The 17,284-nt window shown below is 40.0% G+C and overlaps 1 protein-coding gene across 4 annotated transcripts in view; it reads right to left on the minus strand.

The window, feature by feature from the left end:
* Positions 1-17,284, minus strand: part of PAG1 (phosphoprotein membrane anchor with glycosphingolipid microdomains 1) — a 200,508-nt gene that overhangs the window by 59,510 nt on the left and 123,714 nt on the right. For all 4 annotated transcript variants that reach the window (XM_019527839.1, XM_019527841.1, XM_019527838.1 and 1 more), the window contains one exon: positions 15,377-15,436. The gene's annotated coding sequence lies outside the window, so the exon portion shown is untranslated. The remainder of the gene's footprint in view (positions 1-15,376; positions 15,437-17,284) is intronic.

The following is a 17,284-nucleotide window of genomic DNA, read 5'->3' on the forward strand; positions in this document are numbered from 1 at the left end:
GGCCCTGGCAGGATGCTCTGATTATCACCCCCTGCCCCCAAGCAGGGAATGTTTATCACACCTAACTCATTGTTTATCAACCCATTAAGAAAACAAAGCCTCTCTCCATTAATTAATAGAGCTCTTCTTAAACAGCTCTTCCAAGGAAGAACATTAAGCTACCTGTTGATTAGCTCCAAAAACCCTGCCTGCCTGTTGTCTCCCACAGCCTGCCTGCCTGTTGTCTCCATGTGGTATGCTAGCTAATGCTGAGGTATTTGTGTAAAGCAGAGGGGAGGGGAAAATAATCCTTTTTTAGCAGGGAGAAGCCAGGCAGATGCTCTGTGCCTGCAAGTCTTTACCCGAGCTCTGGCCATGGAGCAGATAAGAAGGGCCAGCTGTGGAGCCAGCTGTGGAGCAGAGAGCCCTGCCGAGCCCAGAGAGCATGCTGGGATGCTGGGGGAGTATGGTTCATCTTTAACCAGCAAGGGGTCTGGGATAGACAATGCATACACTGATTGGAACCGAATCAGTTAAGTCTGATACCACATTCAACCAGGTTTATCTAAAACCAGTTTCAGCCATTTTGAAACTGGTTTATGTGCGCTGAACATCTGTTCTGTTACAGGTTTAAACCAGTTTCTGATTACTTAAACCAGTTTATGAGTAATGTCTGTACCTAGCCTTAAAGAATATGATTTTCAGCCTTCTCACTGCACGTGATGAGAGCGCAAGGCTAACTTAGTTTGGAGTGTTTGTTAAATTACTTGGTTTACCACGAAGTTTGACTGGTTCTTCAAATAGTGGGAATAAGCAGGAATGTGAGAATACTTTTCCAGGAAAACAAAACAAAAGAACAACAACAAGAAGTCCTTGTGTGGAATTATTTGCTAGCAAATAACCCATGCCTCAAAAAAAAAACCCCAAAACAAAAACAACTCCTGACCCAAATAAATCATGGCTCCTATTTTCCTCTAGTTCATACAGGTGAAATGTACCAAAAAAATGCATGCAGAAAAAAATAAGCACAGTCTGCCCATGATGTGGAAAAATGGGACAACATCTGGTGCACAGGAGAACATACTACTACTAAGCATGATAAAGTGAGGACAGTAAAATGATTACAAAAAGGCCAGGTTAAGAGGAAGGATTCAGTTATTAAACAGGTAACCAGATAGTATCCGCTGTTGTTGCAGAAGGTCTGAGTTTTTTACCATAATATGAAGGCATGGGTGAGCATATTCAGTCTACAGTATGCCCAGTTTATCCTTCCATTCTTTTGTATCTGTCTCCTAAAACCTCTGGTTTGCTACTCAATACTTCAAAGTCATCCAGGCTTTTACATAGGGCTTCCAACTTTTTTTGCCCACCCACATTGTCATAGCATGCATCTAGGGATGAGACTTAACCAGTGAAAAAAGATAGTGTGCAATGTCATCTTGCCCCGATTTAGAAGGCATCTCCCAGGCTAGATCGCAGAGTGGAACCATGGCCCAGGGAAATTCTACCATCTTTTAAATCTCTTCTATCACTTTCCTTCTTCCCCTTCTAAAGTATTTCCACAATTATTTCTTTGCCAGCCATTTCATTCTCAAACATCAGGTGCTACCACACCACATGTTGTGGTTCTCTATGTTAAGCATTGTAATTTTGTGAAAATAATTTGAAGCTCAAAGGACAGTCTTCAGTGGGAATTTAATGAGAGTTAGTCCTTACTGAAACACCTCTCTTATATTTCAGGAATAGACAGGTTATAAACAAAGCAGGAGCTCTGCAGTTTAAAATAGAACTTATCATTGTATTAACAGGCTTATGGCAATGTTACTAAGAATTTTCCTTTAGGTCTCAGCAGGCATGCACTGCTTCACATTGTGTAAGACCATCTGCTGAACAGGCAGAATCAATCTCTGAGTGTGTGTGCCCTGCTTGGTTTGTAAATTTACCTACTGTGACTAAGTACATAACTCATTACTAAAAACAGTCAGACCCAATCTTTCCTAAGGGTAAACTAATGTACCTTATCATCCTCTAAAGAGAGAAAAGATAAGCCATTGGTAAGGCATTTAAATAAGATACATCCTTTGAAATATTTACCTTTGTGACCTAAATCAATATGGAAGCCTGGGCTGCAAATCTTCACAAGATAATTATAATTAATAATTGGCATTCCTTGAGCATTTTCACAGTGCTGTGCAAATATTGACTAATTAAGCCTCAAAACAATCCTGTAGGCTAGCTAAATACATTAACCTCTCCTATATTTGAGGAAGCAGATGCAAAAAATCTAAGCCCATACAGGCATAGCTGGAATTAGACTTCGGGTGCTTCTAGTTCAGTGGTTCTCAACTTGTTTGGATCAAGGCACCCCTGAGAAAATACCAGCTCGCAGTTTTCACTTGTTTTTTGACTACAGAAAAATAATAGAACAATTTTTCCATTGCAAAGAACTTAGATCACAACATGTCAGAATGTTTTTAACACTGGATTCCAATTTGAAATCTCTGGGTTTATCGTGTGAATCATGTTTGCACACCTAGCAGTGCTAGCATTGTATGGGAGCCTTGAAAGGATCTCAAGCCAGTCCAGGGTGTCACGGCACTCTAGCTGATATTACTCTTTAGCTCTTACTCTGACACCACCTCACATCACATATAAGCCATAGCTAGTGAAGCTGTATGCTTTGAACTATGTTTTTGGAGACTATAATTAAACCTCAATTACCCAAAGTCTCATGAACCAAAATGGTGTTATCTGAAGGTTAGACATGTCTCCCTAGGTTTGACTTCAGTACAGAAAGTATTTATATGAGGATGTCTGACTTCAGGTCTGAAGATTTACAACTTTATAAGTCTTTAGGCTTAAGGTCTTATTTCAGTGTAGAAGAAGTTTTGCAGTAAAGATTTACTCAGCCACATCCCTGGGAAGGTCTCTCACTGTCTGTAATTGCTGACGTAAACCAGCAGGCTTTGATGTTGGTGCTCAGCGAGAGTAAACCGCAGGCACTGATTTCAAAGCCTGAAGAGCTGGCAGCCTTGTTTTCTGGTTTTGAGCATCTCTTAAACCCCACAGCTAATCTCAGGTCTATTGTCATAGAATTCCTGCCCATTTTTATTAACTAAATGTTACAAGATTATTCCTAAAACCAGAGTCAGAAATAAAACTTTGCATATGAGGATCTAGATGCTTCTTTGTTTAAAAAATTGTTAAAATATGGTCAATACATCCATTATATAGCCATAATGGAAGATGACAGAAGTGTGAAGGTTCAATTAGTGCCTTAGAGTATGAACAATTTGTCATTTATTACAAATCATGAAAACAACCTTACCATCATTAACCTATAGAAAAGCATCTAAAATCAGACTTCCATTTACGGTAGAAGATTTAAAAACAGTAACAGCTAGAAATATCAAGAATGTCACTGAGGCATATTGATTCCATTAAATCCAGTCCTTTAATTTAATGGTCCATAGGAAAGGAAGGATTAGTTTTTAGATCTTAGTTTGCTGATTTAGTATACCACAGATGGCTTTGTTCCAGGGCTCTGGTATTAATCATCATGCCCAGAGGTGACAAACTGGTCTTTTCCAAATAATTTAATTATGGCCAGATTACAATGCACAATTTATACAGTAATATGGTAATATCAATCACATTTTTATTTGGAGTAACTCTTCTTTATCTGGAATATTGCTGGGTTTTTCTTGTGTTGAAATCTCTTTAGGGAAAGGCCCATGCTTTTGTACCATTGCAAAACTTCACTCACAATTTTGATGCCACATAATGCCTAAATCAATGAGATAAAAAGAGAATACTAAAGATCTGAGACTTATCAGGAGTTCAAGGAAGAATCTGGAATTTTTGCCTAACAGGCCTTTATGTAGAAAATTTCTCTCTAAGCTCTGGTACTCTTTTGCGTCTCCCAATACCTAATTAACATATTGTGCCTTTTTAATTCTAAAGTGACTTGACTAGACCAGAATGGCCAGAAGAATATTAAGAAGGATGAATCAAGTTCCACAGTGACTGAATGAATATTTACGGCCAAGCTACAGCCAATGTCCTTCCATCCCAGGGTTTATTCTCCAACTCAGCTCCCACAACTTTTGGTTTTAAGGCCTTGTTCAGACTAATGGCTTGGGTGAGAATTTTCTTCCACTGACAAAACCAAGTACACTATAATATTCTGGCAGTGTGTTAGTATGTGCGCAATGACACTATAGGTGTCACTACTAGTTTGCTGGCATTTTTTAACCCACATCTATTGGTTAGGCCAAAAGGACCTAACATGTCAGCTGCTGTGGCAACTGTGTCTGCACCAGGGCTCTCACCACAGATGAAGACAATGGTACTGCTCTAGCAGTAGGCAAGTTCTGTTAAAAAAAAAAAATCAGGACAGGCATAGCTAAATGGACTCCTTTTCTGAGGTATACATCCAGACTGTTTTAACCCATTAAAGAACAATTATGACACAGTTGCCACCAGACCTAAAATTATGCACATCATAATTTCTTGTGGGGGGGGGCTTTCCCCTCTTTTCTTTTAGAGATCTTAGTCAAAATGGGGATTTACTTCTACTAGAGATATTTTTCATTGAAACAAGTGGCCTGGGGCTTTGAGTAACAGTAGGCCCAAGATCAAAAATAATCTTAGTGCTCTCATACTGTGCAGTGGATGTTGTGTTCCCCTTTGTCCATATAAGGCTAGGGTGCAGATTATGGGCTAGATTCTGATCTCAGTTATAATGGTGTCTATCTAGAGTAATTCCAGAGTAGTCATGCTGGTGTAATAGGCTGGTAATGTTAACCTGAAACACCTGCCACCTACTAGAAGTGGTATTCATACTGGAAAAGAATTTAGCATGTTCTGCTGATAGAAGTAACACCCCCATCCCACCCCCACCTGGATTTAAGAATAGGAGAAGATCTCAGAGGAGAGAAGATTTAAGGCTGGAAGAAGAACCCTGGAAGCAGCCAGAACTGGGGGCCTGATCTTTATCCTATTGCTGTTTCCATTTTTTTGCAATGAGGCTGAAATCCTGGAAGGGCATAAGTTTGCATTTCCATGCTGTCTGAACTAAGCTTGTATAGCAAGCTGAGAAATTCAGCTGCTCCTACAGTGATAATAATCGGGCCCCAAAGATCTGTATACCCTACAAAGTTGTTAGTATGGCCATGGACAGATGTTGCATCTGCAATGCTCCAGAATTTGAATGCACAGATGTGCCCTGCCCTTGTAGCATCTCAACAATGGCAGAAGCACTACAAAAATATTCCTGAATGAAACAGGAACTTCTCTTTAGTGCTACATTTTGCAGTGCTACATATACCATCTGTACAGTATACCACAGTGCTACCAGGGGCCCTCTCAGCTACTTCCCTACTTCCTCCCAGATTGCCGACAGCTACCCTGTTCCCCATCCCCTGCTGTGGGTCCCTGCCTCAGTTCCTCCTGGACCTGCTAGAGGGGAGGGAAGCAGGCAGTGGAGACAGAGGCTGCCTTCAGTCACTGACAGCCAGCCTGCCTGCTCCTCTTCCCCTGCCACAGGACCTTGCTGGCTCTGCAGTTGGGGAGGAGCAGGCTGTCAGAGATAGGGAAGCCACTGGAGCAGGGAAGTGAGCATAGGCAGATTGTCAGTGGCCACCCCCTGGCTGGAAAGCACACCCCTGAATGCCTTTGCCACAACTTGTAGTGCTCCAGCCAGGGGTCTTTGCATGTCTGTCCCTGTATGTAGTACAACATTTTTGCAACTAAAAACGTAATGCCTGTCCATGGTCTGCATCATAGTAGTTCACTCTCTGAGTGCATATGGGTGCTGTAAAGGGAGGTTAGTAAGGCTTTGTTCCTTTCATTCCCAGTATAATCAAAGCACCCAGTCTTGGATTGCACTAGTCAGACAGTTTATATAGGCACAGTGCAAATTACTTTGGATTCAATCTCTAGTCAGGACATTGCTTGAGTAAGAAGATACGAATTTGGATGCGTCTTGAATTCTGCATAACAAAATGACACACAAAAGGCACAAAAGCCTAATTTTTAAAAATTTGCAAAAAATTAGCCAACAACTACTGTTTCTGACCATGAATCTGACTAACAAGAATCAGATTTCTTTTAAGTATTAGCAGAAGCTGTTATTTCTGAGAGAAATATTTTAGGTCAGATGTCACAAACCACATCAAAGACACTAAAAATGTGCAAGGACTCCCTCCCACCCCAAACAATGGTTATTAGAGCTTTTAGGGGAAAAGCCTGTGGCAAGCTTAATGCTAATGACCATAATATAATACAGACATTTTTAGCCATCATTATCTAAGTGGCCTCAAGTGCTAATCAAAACAGGGCCTATTATGTTCACTTTAATGGAGTTCGGCTCAGTTATACTACTAAATGGAATAAACTGCATTAACTGAGACAGGCTACAAAAAAGATAAATAGCAAACAATGCACTAAGCCTGAGAAATTCTTTAAATCTACCATAAATTGAGTTACTTTCGACAGTATCCCTATTTAAATGGAATTTCTATAACCTGAATATTAATCTGTATAATGTAATCTAAGTATTTCTGTCGAACCCAAGTATTAAAATAAAACTGTTGCTGTTCTACTATTTACAACTACAAATTAAGCAGAACTCACATTTACCTGGTGAGAATTGCACCCTTACATTGGGAAAATGGTGGCATGTGTGAAGCCACACAAGCCTATTCTGCAACAACTGTGCATATAGGAATCTTTCTCCCCTCGGTCTGATCAGACAGAAGGTAGGTTTTTTCTTCTTCATCTTTGGAAAGGTTATGGAATTTAATTGAGGCCTGTGTCTTCATTACTTTAGCAGGTTTGAATCAAGTGACCTAGGCCAGACATTCAACAAGCCTGAGGCAGAATAGATCAAACCTACGTGGATCTCTGTAACCAGCGTAGGTTAGTTTGGGAGCAAATACAAACATGCATTTGCCCTTTGGTGGTGGGGGAAGCAGGCTGCCTGCGCTGGCCAAGGCCAGCAGCTTGGGGGTGCTCTTGCACCCCACAGACCCCACGGGCTCCTTGGGCTGCCAGAGAATGCCAGACACAACCAAGTGGCCAGGCCACCCCTGGGCCCATGTGGCTTGATTGGCTCCTGGGGCCATGTGGCAGAAGCCTCCGTTCCCCCTCCACTCCCTGTTGCCTGGCTGCGACTGATAGCTCGCTGCAGGCAGGAGGTAGGGCTGGGGACAGAGCTTTGCAGTTTTGGGTCTGTGAGAGCCCAGAAGCAGGGCTCACTGGGCACTCAGCTGGAGCAGCTAAGAGTGGGGCAAGTGCTGGCAATACTCTCTGTGAGGGAGGCTAGTGGGGGACCGCAAAAGCGCCTGGGATGCAGACAGTGACCTAACATGAATCAATAGGGGATCTAGTACAGAAGTTTGATGCACCAAGTGAACTTAAATTGATTGAGTGTACATTGATCCAGATCTATCTTAGAATAGGCTCCGCCATTTTTAAACCAGTCTGTGTGCACTGAACTTCTGTTGCATTATGGGTACAGATTGGTTTTTGGGCACTTATACCACTGTCTGTACCTGGCCCTAGAGTATTCTGGCAGGATTCTCATTCTCTGTTGAAGTCCCCAGGCATTCATAGACATTTCTATAGACCTCTATTGGTTTTAGTGTCTACAGGCCTTTCTATGAAATGGAGACCTTAGTTGCTACCTAACGTGTTCTGCAGGTGGACTGAACCTCATCAAAACTACAAAAGCATTCCATCCTGGCACAATCCTAGTGTAGATACAGTTTATAGTGTCGAGTGAAATAAGTTATGTCAGCTAAAGTACTTGTTAGTACAACTAGGGCTTTAGACAACATAGAAACATCATAAAAATGAATATCACTCCCTTAACCCACATTCATTATTGACAAAAATTATAGGATAGACCTAGTTATACTCTGCCCCTACTAACTAGAGCTACTGTGAAGGGTTTCACAACCCTATTCTCCATCCCCTTGGAGATATCACATGCATCTTTGGGATCTACAAGCCAGGAGCTTATATATGAAGTATTTCCCCAGAGAACTCTACCATCCACCAAAGCTTACCTGTCGCAAAGACAGGCATTATGGGGTGATTAGGATTCGAACTGAAGGTCTCTGAAGTCACCAGTTTGATTACTATTTGGCTTCAGTAGGTTTCTCATTAACCAAGAAGCCTATTTCTCATGCCTACTCCCTTTCTCTTCGTCCTAGCTAATCTTTCCTTTGGGTATATATTGCCCCACCGCATAGCCCAGCCTATGCTGCTTTCTTGAGTCTAAAGTCCCCAAAAGACCGCTTACATTAGCTTCTCCCAATTCAAATAAAATAGGCTTTTGTTATGTTTGTTTTGCTATGCAAAGTGTTAGAACAGTTCAGAAGTTCATTTAAAAATTGACCTGGAAATAATTCATGCATGATTTTTATAGTGAATTAAAATGAAAAGCTTCATGTATAAACACCCAGTCACAGCCTACCATGCTAATCAGAGCTGCATTAAATCTATGCTATTAAATGTGTAATTAATAATTAATTGTTTTAATGGAACTTGACTCTGATGGAAGGCAAATGTAAATACCAACTGAAATATTCCAAATGCTCCAAAGCAAGTGAGCTGTTCTAAATAAATAACAAGTTCCTGATCCCAACATCTTTCAGCAGGGGCCAGATGGTCTTCAGGGAGTATGGCTCTACAATAAACTTACTCTGAGATTCACATAACAGCTCTCTTTCCCCCATATATAAAACGGGTACAATACTAACCTAGTTCACAGGAGAAATTAAGTAGATAAATGGGCACTGTATTTTGAAAATGGAAACTGGTTATTCTTAGATAAGCTCAGCAGCCAGGTGGAACAAACAGCAGCATCCTAGAGGAGAGAATGACTGTCCCTCCCTAAACAATTCTACCATTTGCCTACAGTACCTTGAGTAAGGTGGCAGTTCTCCTAGACCTCTGCAAAGGAATAGGTGAAATAGGATGTTCAACAGAAGTGTTTGTACAGTAATAGAAGTAGGCTTATAAATAGGTATTAAAAGATACTGAAATAATATATTCAGTTGAAGAAGATGGTCCACTGATGTAATGTTTACTCTAAACAGGTTTCAAGCCAAGGAAAATGGATTAAGACACATAAATGGTGCTCTACATGCTTTACTTGGTGAAACTTTCCATTGAGACCTTAAAATAGGAAGCTCCATCTGCACAGTAAAGAACTGATAGTTCATTTTGTAATAAGTGGCGGTTCCTCGAGGGAAACTGCTGTAAAGTGCTACGTATACAATGGCTGCTTCTCTGAGCTCAAAAGGCTCACAGAGGTTCAAAGGGTGGAGTACTGTTTGTATGATTTACATTTACAAAGTGCTTTGGGATGGGAAATGCTATGTAAATGTAAAATATTTCACTACATTCTTCTTAATTGGGACACACTAAAATAGAGTTGCTTTATAGAAATAACTTCTAGGAAACTAATTTGGTCCCATGATAGTGAAGGTCCTCAACTTATTGACTAGGACAGTCTTAGCATATATACTACTTAATAAGGATGAATTTATCCAGTGATGGATAGGTATTGGTGTTCAGTCAGGAGTTATGTAGGTTTGGAATTCTAAGATATCTTATATAGCAGCCACCAAAAGGAGAGTAAAAAGTATGTTTTGCTGAAAATTGTATTGATATTGGAGGAACTCCACACCAGCTCAATCCTTCCTAATCAATAGGTCTGAAAAGTTGGATCACACTGAAATGACAACAGAAGTAGTTTTAGAATGAATTGATAAATTAAATACTAGCATGTCACTAGGAATGAATGGCATTCATCCAAGAGCTCTGAAGGAACTCAAAGGTGAAACTGAACTGCTGGCAATAGTACATAACCTATCATTACAAATGGCCTCTGACAGAGGACTGGTAGGGTGTCAACATAATGCCCATCTTCAAAAAAGGCTCCAGAAGTGATGGAAGGAATTCAAAAGTGGGGCCCACAGGGATCTGTGCTGGGTCCAGTTTTGTTCAACATTATCACCAACAACCTGGAAACAGGGGTGCACAGTGAAATCTCTCAATGTTGCACATAATGCTAAATTATTCTGGGTAGTCAAGTCCAAAGATGGTGGAGAGGAGCTACAGAAAGATCTTACCAAGCTAAATAAATGGGCAGAAAAATGGCAGAAGAACGTAAATGTCAAAAGTGCAAGGTAACATGCACAGGGAAAAATAACCTCAACTATACGTATGCAATGCTGGGTTCTGAACTAGCTGAGAAAAGACACCTTAACATCAGCTAAATGTGCAGTGGCAACCAAAAAAAGCCAAAATGATGGACATCATTAAGAACGGGACTGAAAACAAAATGGAGAACATCTTCATGCCACAGTATGTCCACAACCATGGTATGTCCACATCTTGAATAATGTGTTCAGTTCTGGTCTCCAAAACTCAGAAAGAATATAGTAGAATTAGAAATGGTACAGAGAAGGGTAAGCGTGATGACCATGGGTGTCATATCCCCTCTTCAGCCTTTCAGAAGAGACTATAAAAGGTGAGTACTCTTCAGTTTGGAAAGGATAAGGCTGAGGGGACATATGATAGAGGTATATAAAAAACATAAAGCATGTGGACAGAGTAAATAGGGAACTGTTAATCACCAAGTTCAAGAAAACTAGAACTATGGGGCACTCACTGAAATTAGTAGGAGACACATTTAACACTAACAAGAAAAAGTACTTTTTTTACACAGCACATAGGTAACTTTTGAAACTCATTACCGCAGGAGATAATAGAGGCAGACATTATAGTGAAGTTCAATATGTAGTGGATGAATTTATGAATGATAATTCCATTAAGAGCTATTAAACAGAATAGTTAGGGATGTATCCTCTGGCACCTCTAAACAAATAATGGTGGATGACGAGGAGGATAATGAATAGGGGATCACTCTAGATATATCCTATTCAAAGCTTTCCTTCTAAACTATCCACTCCTGCCACTGTCAGAAACAGTGAGTTAGAAGGACCACTGTCTGACTTAGAATTCCACTGCACATAATCTCAAGTAAAACACAGTGGGTGCATCTACACATGCAATTAATGCAAAGCAATAAACTCTGGAGCAGTTTGAGCCAAAGTAAACTACTCCTGGGCACAGCATCTATACCTGCACCTGGGACGGAGCAGGCCTAGATTGGTAGAGAGCACAGGGGGTCATCCCTGGGCTCCAAGTGGCAGTGAAGAGCAGTGGAGGGACTGGCTGGGGGCACAAGGGTGCTGAAAGTGTGCAGACTGGCCCCTGGCTGGCTGGGTTTAACAGGCTCAGTTTATTCCCGTGGACAGTGCCTACCTACATGTGCATTTAATTGTAGTAAATTACCCTGGAATAAGATGGTACTATCCCTGACAGTACTAACTTACATCAGCGTAAATTAGTTTACTGTGGCCTAATACTGTTGCACATGTAGATGGCGATGCTTTACTTGGCAGCTAATTAGTCTACTCTGCAGGAAAGTGCAGGTGTAGACATGGCCAGTGAGGCTTAGTCAATGGCCAGATGGAATCATATGGGATTAATCCTCCCTGCTTCAAAAAGAAAATTTGATGTCAAATGTGTTAACACAATATTAAAAGGTTGAGAAATCAGGCATTTGAAATTCAGGAACTGAAGGATAATGCTGTAAAGTTCAGCCTTAGCACTTGTCCCCTCATGGTTATAATGTAGAATGTAGCCTACTGCAGCCAATTTGTCAGTTAATGATATAGAAAATACAAAGTGTAATTTCTGCCCTATATGACTTATAGTCTTCAAGACTTAGGTTGTATATCATGTTCAATTTGGCTTCAAACACAAGACAAATGTGAAGAAAATAATTTTCGCAGTATTTCAAGCCACCCTATAGGTTTGAGTGGATCCAACAGGTTTGAATTAGAAAAAAGCCTATTGCTGCATCTAAATATTCATAACTTAAGAGATCCTGAGACATTTTTCTTTAAGATTAGCCTCATTTTACACTTGTCATTGATCTTTTAAATTCTAATTTATCCTGAAAACTGGAGGCCTGTAAAAAAAAGTTCCTCTACATATTATACTGAAATTTTATATGCACTGACAACTATAGTCTAATAATGATAAGAAAATGCCACATTTTAAAAGCACACACACAAGGCTGAAGAGTTAATAATGAGCTCTCCCAACTTTTTTCATGCTTTTCTCAATTCTAACTTCTCATTAAGCTATCTTCTCCTGAGAAAGGACCCTCCAGATTTAGCACTGCAAATGTATTCTAAAAGGATCTCTAAAAGTAATTACTTAGCAGACTGAGTGAAAACAAGGATGGCTGGGCTAGCAGCCTCTCTCTCACATGTACATGTTCCCAGATCAGATGGGGAAATACTATATACAATATTTATTACACAAGTTTTTGGGACTGATGCCAACTTCCCTCCTTTCTCTGACTGAAATGCACTACACTGTCACAGATAATAACTTTGAGGCTGATCTTAAAATTCTTTAAACGGTGGGGCAATGGGATTATTCTTCCACTTTACCATAAATAGAAAAGCCTCTTTTTTTTCATCCATCCAACCTTATTTCTCAATTTGCGAGCCCTATTCGAAATTAACTTTGAAGACCAGGGTTACAAAAGTTACCCACACAATCCTGTTATCTCATTCCCCATCTCCATGACATCTATAGTGTCACTCCAGAGATTTTTTACATTACTATTGAAGCACTTTCCTTTCCATAGCATCAAAATTCCCCATTTCCTACCAATTTTCTGAAACCAAATCGTTCCATTGCCTTTTAAAAGAGCATTGCTGCACATTCAATCCAATAAATTGATCTGATAATGTGCCTTTTACTTTTCTACAAATAGTATTAGCTATGTTTACTGAGTATAAAAAGTGTAGTAGAAATGTCTAAGCAGCTACATACCCTGAGGGGAAAAAATAATTCAATTTCTCTTCTCTAAACTAATCCATACTTTTCTATAAGAGATTATGCCTCAATATGGAAAGCATAGAACATTTGCATTAGCTATATTTCAGGAAATAATTACAAGAAGGTACCATATAACAGACCTGATTTATTAGCAATGACACGCAGAAGGTATGGCTACATGTATATTATGGTGCTTTTTCTAACATGCATTAAATTTAGGCACCATCACATTGGAGGCACTATACACGAGCAGAGACAGCTCTGACATGCTGTCATCCCAGTATGTCAGAGCAGACTCAATTAACTGAGTCTGCTGAAGCGTGGCAATTACTGTGCTCCAGCAGGCCTCCTGTGTCTCATGCATCAGCGTCCCCATGCTTCAAAATGGGAGTGAGGATACTTTATCTAAAGCTTATTGAATGAGCTTTAGATAAAGCACCCACGCCACCATTTTGAGCGTGGGGATGCTGATACATGAGATGCTTCAGGCACTTTAATTACAGTGAATCTCAGAGCCGTTTTAATTAAAGCATGCCCCTCCCCCCAGTCCCAGAGCACATGTATGAATGCCCAGAGGTACTAAAGAAATACGCATTAGGTTGCCTTAATCTGCAGTAATGAATGCACACAGTTTTTAAGTGACACTTAATGCTCAGTAGTCTATTTTACTGCACATTTGAGTAATTGCAGTTTTTTGCATGAAGCTTTAACACACATTAAAATAGACTACTGCACATTAAAGCACATGTGTAGACATGCCTATGTAGGGATATCAGTGTAAGACTGGATATCTTTCATAGCAGTTCATCCACTTGCACCCTAACTTATAAGTGGTAACTTGTTTGTGTGGCCACATTCCAAGTATAGGTTTCTTTAACTTTTTTAAACAATTCTGATCTACAAAAAAGGGTCTTGATTTTTCTAATATGGAAAAAAACCTCCATTTTATTCCATCTTTTATTCCATTATACGATGATTCCTTCAGCCTGTGTCCCTAACCTCTGCAGAATGATGCTCACTAGCTGCATCTACACAAGATGCTGACTGCGTGGTAGCATCGTGTGACAACAACCATGACACAACGTTACTGCACAGTAGTATCAGGCTATTGTGCAATCAGCATCACAAAAAATATGCACATGGATGCTACTGAGGAGTAACTCGGGTTACTGCAGTCAGTGTCTCGTGTAAATGCTGCCACTATTTCCCACAGACAACCTTGACCCTTTTCAACTGTTAACTGAAGTCATTTGCTTTGCATTCTGCAACAATTTATAACTGACTTCTGTGACTGGATCCATGCATGCTCGCTGTGGTGCTAAGAGAGAAAGGGTCAAAATGTGACACCTTCCAGGGCAGCATGGGAAGATGTAGTTAACAGACATTAAGCAGGAGCCTCCTGTCACAATTCAGACAAGTTCCCTTGAAGAAAAGATGTGCTTTTTCTGTATTCTCTTCTCTCTTGAGAGCTTCTGAAGGAGCTCTACAGGCAAGGTGAAGCAAAGCCCTAAGCAAGTGGCTGTTCAAAACCTGCTGGATGAAAATGGATTTCTCTAAAGAACCCCAGGTTTCTGGTATAGTTTCAAAGTAATATCTTCTGGTCTCTTCATGCATCTGAAGAGGGAATGCAGCAGGAACACCTAGCATTCATATTTAGGCTTAGTCTACCTTGGGAATATAGGAATACACACCATGTTAGTAAACTTAGCTGCCAGCCTGTTTAGACTTACAAGACATTAAACATGACTTTGTACTTTGTGTTTACAGGATCATACTTAACTATGACAGATAGTTTCAATTAAGAAAAACCTATTCTTTCACTAAAGGCAAAATTGAGTTGTATCAGGTTGGTTAAAATGTGTTTGTAACACATGTAAACAATGCATTCCCAGAGTATATACAAGACCTGAGTTGTGCTGCTTCTCCAACAAAATGAAACTATTTGACATTTTATTATCCCAAGCAGAATAAAGCATGTCTTGAAGACCTCCACACCATACAATGGTCAGAGTTCAAGGTTTCAAATAAATTTCTCAATAGTCCACTTGCTGGTCTAGTCAGAGATGATCCTGCCTTGAGCAGAGGGCTGGACTAGCTGGCCAGTTAGGGCTGGAAGGGACCTCCAGCCCTATTTTCCAATGATCCTAAAACATGGCATACATCTCCTCTATGAGTAAAAATGGAAGCTATTTCAGGCCAGTAGGAAAAACACGTATGTATGTTTATACTACTAGACATTTCAACATTATTTTAAAAAAGCGATACAAACCCACAAGTAAGTTAATCATATAACTGTTAGGCCATGGTGATAAAATGACACTATATGCAATTTGTATGAGAAGAAGCTTTAAATCGATCTCAATTAAATTCTTGTATGGAAATTCAGTAGTAGTATAAAATTAGGAAGTACAACAGATAAAAAAGGAAAATCAGACTTTTTGTGGGGTATTTTACTTACCTGGCAGCAGTGTCCTCCCAGCTTGTCATGCAAAGTCTTTTCCAAAGCAAAGCTTGTGTGCTGAAAAATGAAGTAATGACTTAGAAACCATTAAAAACATTTTGCCTGATCCTATGTAAATTATAAGCTAAGATGCATCTTTTTGTTTATAAATTCCCATCAGATAGGTCGAAGGCAAATGTGCAAGCAAAAAGCATTCCACTTTAAGTCTACCCTGCCTGCTTTCTCTCATATGCTTTAGAGGAAGTAGCTTATCTACATTAGTATATACAAAAAGAAAGCTCATTCATTAAATACCAAATTAAATAAAATTCTGCAGATGAGCCATTTTAGTGTGCACATACCCCATACACTTTATTACTGGAATGAACAGAATCTGTGTAATTGCTTGACAAATTAAGCAATATGATTAACAGATGCAAATCCAAAGCCAAAGCAATGTGAAAGTTGGGCCTTGCAGAAAAACAAGGGCAGAAATTTCACAGGTTCAGAACAAGTGTCCTATTTTGATTTAATGTAATCGATATGTGTCTACCCAACTTAAACCAGATCAGTGCATTCTATTCCAAAATGAACACGCTCATACACAGACCTTGACTGAAGTAAAGGTGAGGATTTAGACCAATCTAATCATTACAGTTCTTTTTTTGTTTTTACTGTAGACAAACTATAGCCTTGAACTTCCCTGCTTGTCGGTTCCTAATGCTATCCTCACATTAAAAAACGCACAAACCTTTCATTCATTGTAATCTAATTTAGGGTCTACAATTCTCCTTCATTTGAAGGCAGTTTAATCCTATCTTTTGAATTTAAGAAGTAGCTTCAGGTTTGCTTTTTTGGCATAATTTTGAGGGCACAGAAGGGGGCTTGGAAGGCTGAGTGCTTGGAATTTGGCAGGAAGGCCAAAAGCTTTATCTTGCCTGCTGACGTTCTACAGATGGCTCAGTTAAAACACTCATGAACGGCTGGGTATGGAGCCTAGCACCATCCGCCCACATTCCAAGCACCAGTCCTGCTTCATGGACTGATGCAGAGAAAAAAAATCAAGTATTGCTAGCCTTGTTGTTGTCTAGGTAGTTCTGAAAGGATTTATGTATCAAGGAAAGAACAGGTCCCTGTGCTGAAGTCAGACTATCTTCAGGTACGAGCAACTAGTACCATCATCTCCATTTCCCAGGGACAAGATTTTCTTCATATTTCCTGATTTGCCTACCTAGTTTGTTGCTGGTCTGCTTGCAGTTCCTGCTGTTTGGCTGGTTAGCTAGCAGTTACTGTTTTTGGCAGTCTGTTGTCCAGTGTGACGGGCAACCGCTGCTGTTGTCATAAGCAGCCTGTTGTCAGCGATTCACATACAAAGCAATGTGTTTGCTATTCAGAACAGTTGTTCCCTGAAGATTAAAACAGAACAGGATCCCAAAGTAGAGTGTGCCCACTGGGACTGGCACATACTACCAGGCACACACATGGTATTAACAATGTCTTCCTGAATGAAAACATCCAGGTATGCAACACTGGGTAATGCCATACATGGAGTGAAATGAAGAAGCTGTCTCACGAGATCCAATATGGCAAGAAGGAGACTTCCCTCATTTCTAGCTTTTGTTTAAAAAGAAAATAAAGTTAAACACAAATTTCAGAAGCCATTTGTGATTCCAGGTATCTGGAGATGCTTAAAAAGGAATCTTTTCAGTGCTGAGAGCCCCCCACTCTGAAAGTGCATTATGCACTTAATTAAGGTACCCCAGATTGCCAGGCCCTAATTTTTGCAATATTGTTCATACTATATTCACTAATTAAACTGATCAAATATATTTAACTAACACAGCAGAAATGTTTTCCATAATAGACTTAGAACTACAATATTCTCAGGGTTTTTCATAGATTCATAGATTAAGGGTCGGAAGGGAC

The sequence above is a fragment of the Gavialis gangeticus genome, unplaced genomic scaffold (genome assembly GCF_001723915.1).
Source record: "Gavialis gangeticus isolate Ggan-Ray unplaced genomic scaffold, GavGan_comp1, whole genome shotgun sequence".
Taxonomy (NCBI): Eukaryota; Metazoa; Chordata; order Crocodylia; family Gavialidae; genus Gavialis; species Gavialis gangeticus.